The sequence below is a fragment of the Centruroides sculpturatus genome, unplaced genomic scaffold (assembly GCF_000671375.1).
Source record: "Centruroides sculpturatus isolate CEXI.00-Female unplaced genomic scaffold, Cexi_2.0 scaffold1923, whole genome shotgun sequence".
NCBI classification, from domain to species: domain Eukaryota; kingdom Metazoa; phylum Arthropoda; class Arachnida; order Scorpiones; family Buthidae; genus Centruroides; species Centruroides sculpturatus.
In genome coordinates this window covers 39,588-46,851 of record NW_019386189.1, presented here as the reverse complement: position 1 = coordinate 46,851, position 7,264 = coordinate 39,588, and positions in this window count along the sequence as shown.

Here is a 7,264-nt window from a genome sequence, read left to right as displayed (position 1 = left end):
GGTGCATGCTTGCCAAATCCCGAGGGTGCCGATACCGGTTAATGTCTCTTTTGTCTCATCACTAGTATATCTCAAAGGACGCGACAGGGTTGTTGTAAATTTTAAACGTTTCTCATCATAGCTGTAAAAATCTAAATTTGTTAAACTTAAAAGTCATTTGTTTTCTAACTACTGTAATTCGTTTTAAGACCAGGTGTCCACGGAAATTTACAACTTTTACTCACTTTCATTGAACTGGAAAAATTTCTGTCTTTATTACATCTAATATTACGAAAAAATCAGTCCCACTGTACTCGGCTAGATATTGGTCCGGTTAGGCTTTTGTTTAAGTAAAATTCCGGCTCTTTCGTCAGGGTTTTGTTTACGTCCCCAATTCCTTAATAGCTTAATTATTTAACTACTACTTAAGTAGAAATAAGTCGAAACCGGTTACTTGGTACTCGAATATTTGTAGTCTCGGGAAAAAAGTGGAAAGGCAAATTTTTACGACAACGGATACATAAATCTTAAATTTAAGGAAAATAAATTCTAGAGCCTTTTCTGCACCTGGTGCATCTCTCTCATTCCTTAAATTTAGTCGTAAATGACGCTGTCGAAGTAACGGTTAATTTTTTAAGATTATACAAGAATTGTACACGTTTTTTTTCTACATCCCCTTAAAGATGGGACGTACGAAATCGTAATATCACCGGTTTAACATCGAAATCCGTGAGTAATATAAAATTGGAGAGCGGAATAAATATATCAAATATTTTAATGGATTTTTTAACTCCTGTCAACTATATGGAATTATCGTAAAAACGTACCAGTAAATTCTTATCGGTTGGGTTAAATTATAAATCTACTCGTTATTCACGTAATCGAAATATCTAGTGGGCGGGCGGCTAACAGCCCAGAACCGGTCCTTGATAGAATTGTAATCTTTATATGTGTGCAGCTTTCACCCAAGGTCGTAGGCTTCCACCGGCTAAACCNCCCATGGTGCAGCGGTTCAATTGATAGTGCCCATCAGGGGTAGAGAATGCTGTCTTCTCCTTATAGCACACACTCAGTTGCCAAAATCCAGAGATTGTGTCCATTGTAGAAAAATATTTTGCTTGTCCCATTAGACTGAGGGATTCTTGCACTAAAGAGAGTGGGTAAGGGTCCACTTTAGTGATTTTATTAAGCTTCCTATAGTCGATTACCAGACGAAGACTGCCATCCTTTTTTCTCACTAGAAGAGCAGCCAAACTCCAAGGGGAAGTAGAATGTTCAATAATATTATGGGCCAAAAGGCCATCCGCAATCTCATTTAATTGTTGCCGTTGGGCTTAGGGAATTCTATAAGGAGGTGAATAAATAGGTGCTGCATCACCTGTATCAATTTTATGTTGCACTAAATCGCAATATCCCAAATCATAGTCATTTAAGGCAAAAATATGCCAGTATTTGTATAATAGGGTTAAAAGAGCTTGTTTCTCCTGTTTAGGAATATTAGTCCAATCAAATAGTTCACTAAATTCAGCCTTTGACATGTTTGCCATTTCTCCCTCTTTTATAATATCTACGGGCTCAGTTTCCTCAATAGCCTCAAAAAATCTGCCAACCTTGACACCTTTCTCCAATTTAATCGTCTTACAAGTAGTATTATGAAGACGTATAGGAACTTGCCCCTTTTTGTTGGGTGTAAACAGCAGATTGGCTCCGGAAATTCCTTTCTGAAGGAAGGGAATTGTCTTGATCACTCCTACTTTGGTTATTCTGCTTACCCCTTGAAACAGTGGCGGTTACTATGTTTTCTGTCAAAGGAGGAAGTCTACACGTTTCTACTAATAATACCTCCCTTGCTCCATTTCCACTTGTAAATGTGGTCCCTTTTTTGACCTTAATATATCGACTGATTGAGTTGCCTCCATCCTATTTCTGTTTCGGCTAACCTCCTTTCCTAGGGTTCTATTCAGACTTATGCCGTTTTGGTCTCTTCCGACTCTTCTCATAGAATTCGCTAAGTTTAAAAAGGATACTACAATTCACGGGGGAATAATCATTTCTCCACCCTTTAAATCGATAAGAAATCCCTAACTAGTTATCATATCCCTGCCAATAATGCCGTCACACGGATAAGTGATGTTGATATATACTAGACAGCATGAAAAGGGGAATCGTATGTCGCTGATCTGAAAGGTAGGTCTAATGATTCCATACGTTTGGATATGATGACCAGTAGCACTTCTTAGATCTGTTTCTTTGGTATTATCAATGTATACTTTCTCTTTCTTCAGCTTTTTTCGCATTTCAGACGCTTTTTTCAGAGAGTTGGCCTTTGCCAACTCTCTGAAAAAAGCGTCACCTTAGCTCCGGTATCTATTTGTACTATGGCAGGATTACCTCCTATATAACAATTGAATGTAGCCTTGCTTTGCGGTAGAGTATATCTAGCGATGGCTTTAGTAGTGTTAGCCTTATATATCGGCTGATTTCGATTTCTATCATAGCCTTGCTGCCGCTCAAATGTAAGATGTGGGAATGTAGAATTTCTCCAGAAGTTATTTCGAGGTCGTCGACCCTCGACGTTTGCACCTTTCCTCTCCATTTGTTTCTATTCTCTTCTGTAGGCTGGGATTGGAATTGGACCCTATTTTGGTCATCTATTTCCCGTCTCCGTGGGGAATCAGGTCTTTGACGCATTGAGCGATCGTTAAAGTTATTATTTTGCCGGTTGGGCGCATTCCAATTTCTATTTTGATTTGTTTGGACACTTGGTCGAACGAATCTGCGATTGGATGTGGACGTCTGGTTTTCAGTTCATCGAGAAGGTGGATTGTTATAACCTCCGCAGTTATTTCGGTTCAACGTCGGACTTCTAAATTAATGGGGACTGTACCTCTAACTAAACCATACATTTTAGCTTTTAATTCTTCCATCGTAAGTGTTAATTGCTCCATATCAGCTCTAGAAGAGGTAGAGTCTGTAGTACTTTGATTTTCCTGGACCATTCGCATAATCCCGCGCGGCTGTGCTGTAAGTTCTTCGATTGTCTCCTCACTTATTGCTGCCTTCAAGGCGTCATCAAACGTTGTAGGTTCACGGCTCATAGTTCTTTGTCTAATGCGTATATCTATTCCACTTAAAAATTGTGCCATTAATCTTTCGTCTAATTCTTTATCTTGAATTCTTCGGATTAGAGCGACTTCCGAGTCATTTGCACTGGTTTTACTGTGACTTCGATCTCCGTTGCTAAAGCTTGTAACTGAGCAGCATATGTCTGCACATCTTCGCCTCTTTTTTGCACACAAGTATAAAATCTGTTTAGTCTAAACGAAAATGGTTCATGCTCAAAGCGCCGTATCAGAATACGCTTGAATTCGTCAAAATCATCTATCTCTTTGATTCTCCGATCCTTTCTCATGAATTCCCTAGCTATTCCCGTCAATTCAAGCTTCGCTATGGCCAACATTTGAGCCTTTGACCAGGCCGCTACTTTTGTAACATCCGCCAACGAATCGAAAAAATTGGTTACCCTTGGACCTCCTGCTTCTCCCAAAAATACGGGTAATAAAGGTATTATCCTGCCTAAACCTCCTAACGTAAGAGGGCTCGGTGCCGGATTTGGATTAGGATTAGGATTTGGGTTTGGGTTGCCTGGCCCCGCTGCAGGTTGCAGTTGGGATCATCTGCCATTTTTCCCTACTAATATTATATCTACTTCCTATACTACTATAACTATTCACCTAATTCTAAGGTCCCTGATTCGACTCGAAACTACCATTTATTCGGATGTAGCCTTTTTCGCCTTATCGAGAGTCTGAGGAAGTCGAGACCCCACTCCTGAAAACACCGCCTGGGAGGTCGGGAACCGTCGACGCTCCCTTTTCAGCGACAGGTCGTTAAACCTGCTCATTTGTCAAGATGGCTAAATTTCGAATGCAGTCCCAAAGGATCAGGATTCCTTTTGTCAGATCAAGTGGAGGAGATGAGAGGGGTCGTTGACGAGGCGTAGGCGATATGCGAGTAAAAGAACACCATTTAATAATGGAAACAACGATTTATTAGATTAACGGAAAGAAAAAAAAAATACAAAATACAAAATCTAACATCTGGGGAAAAATGAATTTAGTTCGCTAGCTCCTAACTCGCGGAGAGAGAGTTTACATTAACTGTTTCATACCTCTAGTAGATTCAACGTAGGCACAGAGTTTGACGCACAAAGTAAAAATTTCCGGAGACTTAATCCTTTCAGACCATTGATGCCAGACTCCCCCGAGGAGGGGGAAAGAAGTCGCTTTTATAGCTTCGGGTAGGGAAAATTAGTCGGGTGATCTCCTATTGTGTGAGGTAGAGTTGGTCCTGCAGGTGTGGAAATTAAAGTTGTTCCCTGGACCAACACAAAATGACGAATTCGGACTTTAACTATAAACTTTTCGTCTTGCAGCAGAGGAATGTCATTGTTCAAGGGTTGAATGTTTATATTAACGATGAAAGTTATAACTTTCTATCGATATTTGATTCTTTTTTCCGACAATGTTATTTTAACGAGGAGGCGACAAATTTATTTCAAATACGTCGAAAATTTAGGGGGGAAAATGAACAATTTCGGGCTTATTCTGAGGTCGGATCTCACACATATTTTCAATTCACTCTCGCATTCTATCTAAACACTTTAAAAGTACTTGTAGTTTACTATTTGAAGAAGCTTGTAATTTTAAAAAAAGTCGAATTCCTTCTTCAACATCCTTTCCAATCGCCTTTTCGGCACTTATATAAGACAAAATCAACTCACCCGAGACACTTCCCACGCTTCGTGGAGATCCATCTCGAGATAGTAGCGAAAAAGTCTTCCTTTTTTGAGCCCGAAACTCCGACATTTTTCAAAAAGGAAGCAAAAATGAGTCAAATCACTAGAGAGCAAAAAATTTTAAGCCCATATTTAAGGAATTTTGATATAAAAGTACGCTGATATTTAAAGATATTTGTTTGTTTATAGTCTTACTGTTTAATTTCGTATTAACTTTCAGCGGCAGAATTTAATGTTTTATAAATTATTTACGCTTTGCGTGCTGGAAACTATGGGCCAGATTTTGTTCTCGCCTCCGTCGAAGATTTTGGCCAATGACAACGATAATAATTCCAGTGTAAACTACAAACCAATACACGGAGGAAAATTAGCCGTGAAATCTTTTTCCTGTCAAACCGAAACCCGAATTATCCATTACTTGGAGTTATCGTCCTTATCGTATTGTCATTCGAGCGCTGCGTTTTCTGTTATGAGAATGCAAATTACATTAATCTACATTCATTTTCAGATACACGTATTTGTATAGTTTCGTTGAAGCTAACAAACGAATCCAATATTTCAGTAGAAAGTTTGGCTGTTGTCTGTCTATTATACTTTTGAAAAACTTTTTGTAAACTATCGTTTCATTGAGCAGAAATTTCTTTCGACAACATTTTTTAAAATAATATTTGTTGGTCTCTTATTCAACATAATGCCAATGAAATATTGGCATTCTGTTGAATAAGAGCACCGCGCAAGGGAGATTTTCGGGGACGAGTTCTGGTGTTTGCATCTGACAGTAATATAATTTTCAGGAAAAGCAGTGAAATAAACAATTCGGCGACTTTTTGTGTAAGTACTCGCGATGAAGTTTCTAAGGAAAGCTATCGTGTTTGTATTGGGAAATAAATATGTCGGTTTTTTTTATTGTGCATTCAGTGTATTGTATTGAACAAAATTGCTATGCGGCCCGCACTCGTCATTTTCTCGGTTATTAAAACTAGGATATTTTTCTGAAATGAGCTGTCTATAGCATACAAATATGAGTTTCGTATGTATTCTCAGAGAGCCGTGTGTGTCGTTTACGATACTTTGTCTTTTTACGGTAATTCTTATAAATATAAGAATTACGCGGATAATCGAAAAACGGATATTCGGGAGTAGCTTTAAGTAATTAATTTAATATAATAAGATATTAAAGATAAATATTTTTCTATTGTAGCTGTGGAATGCCATGTTGGATTTCTTCTTTTTCCTTCTGAAAGTGGAGAAAATCAGACGTGGCGAACGTTGTCCCAACGGAGGATTGCTGGATAATTATTAGACGTGTTTAATCGTACAATTTGCGGATATTAATTAAAACAGTTTGATTATTAAAGTTTGCGGCGCCAATAGCGCGATAGTGGCGAATTTGTCGATAAGTTTCTGTAAGGAAATGTCTTTTGCGTAACACTAAAAACGTATTATTGATCAGTCGCGATTATAGATAAAGAATCGATCGAAATTGAAAACTACACAATTCGATAGAGCAGCGTGTACGTCGTGCACCTACCAATCCTACGTATCACCAATATAAAATATATCTACACTTTCAAAGAAATAAATTAACCCAAGATGTTCCTTATTATTTCGGGACATCTTACAGACAAGAGTAATGTCGAACAATTTTGGATGGATACGTTGATACCAGTAGCGTGCCGTCATTAGAAGCGGTGGAAGCGCCGCTTTCCTCGTATTTTATAAAAAATAAATACATATTAATTTTAATTATACGAAAATAATCGCGCAATATTTTATTATAACCGCATTATGTATCTTATTACAAATTTCTATACTACACATGAAAAAAAAAATAAGAGCGCTATTGTATATTCGAATATTAGTGGCGGAGTGGAATCTCTGTATTGTCAGATTCCAAAAAGCCAGATTCGCGCACGCGCTTTTAATCACGTGACCTATTTGCGTTTGCGCTCGGATTACGGTGGAGGTCCCGCTAGCGCGAAGTTTTTATGGCAACGGTGCTGCCCCAAGTGTCGAAAGTAAATACTTCTTTGCACGTGAATTGGTAGAAACGAAAGATGGTTGTATACGTGATGTATCGATATAAAGCAGTGGCGTGCCGTGACATTTGATGATAGGGAAGCTGTGTTTCTATAAAAAGCCGACTTCCAGGGGCAATCGGTCTGCGATGGTCTAGGGTCCATTCGTATTCGTTTGTTCGATAAGCCAGTAAAACCGTACACTTCTGTAAATGTATTTTTAATTAATAGATTATCTAACGCACTTAATAAATAAGCAAGTTCAATATAATTAACTCTCTTATATTAGATTTAATAGATTCTCTACGCCCTCTAAATGCCAATTCTCGCTTCGATAACATCTACTAATTAAAATATATCTATTAGCCGTAACTATCTCGTTATAATTTTCAATACATATTTTATATTACGTACTAATGTTAAATTCTATTCTATTTTGATTTCCAAATTGCTTCAATTTTACGAAAGA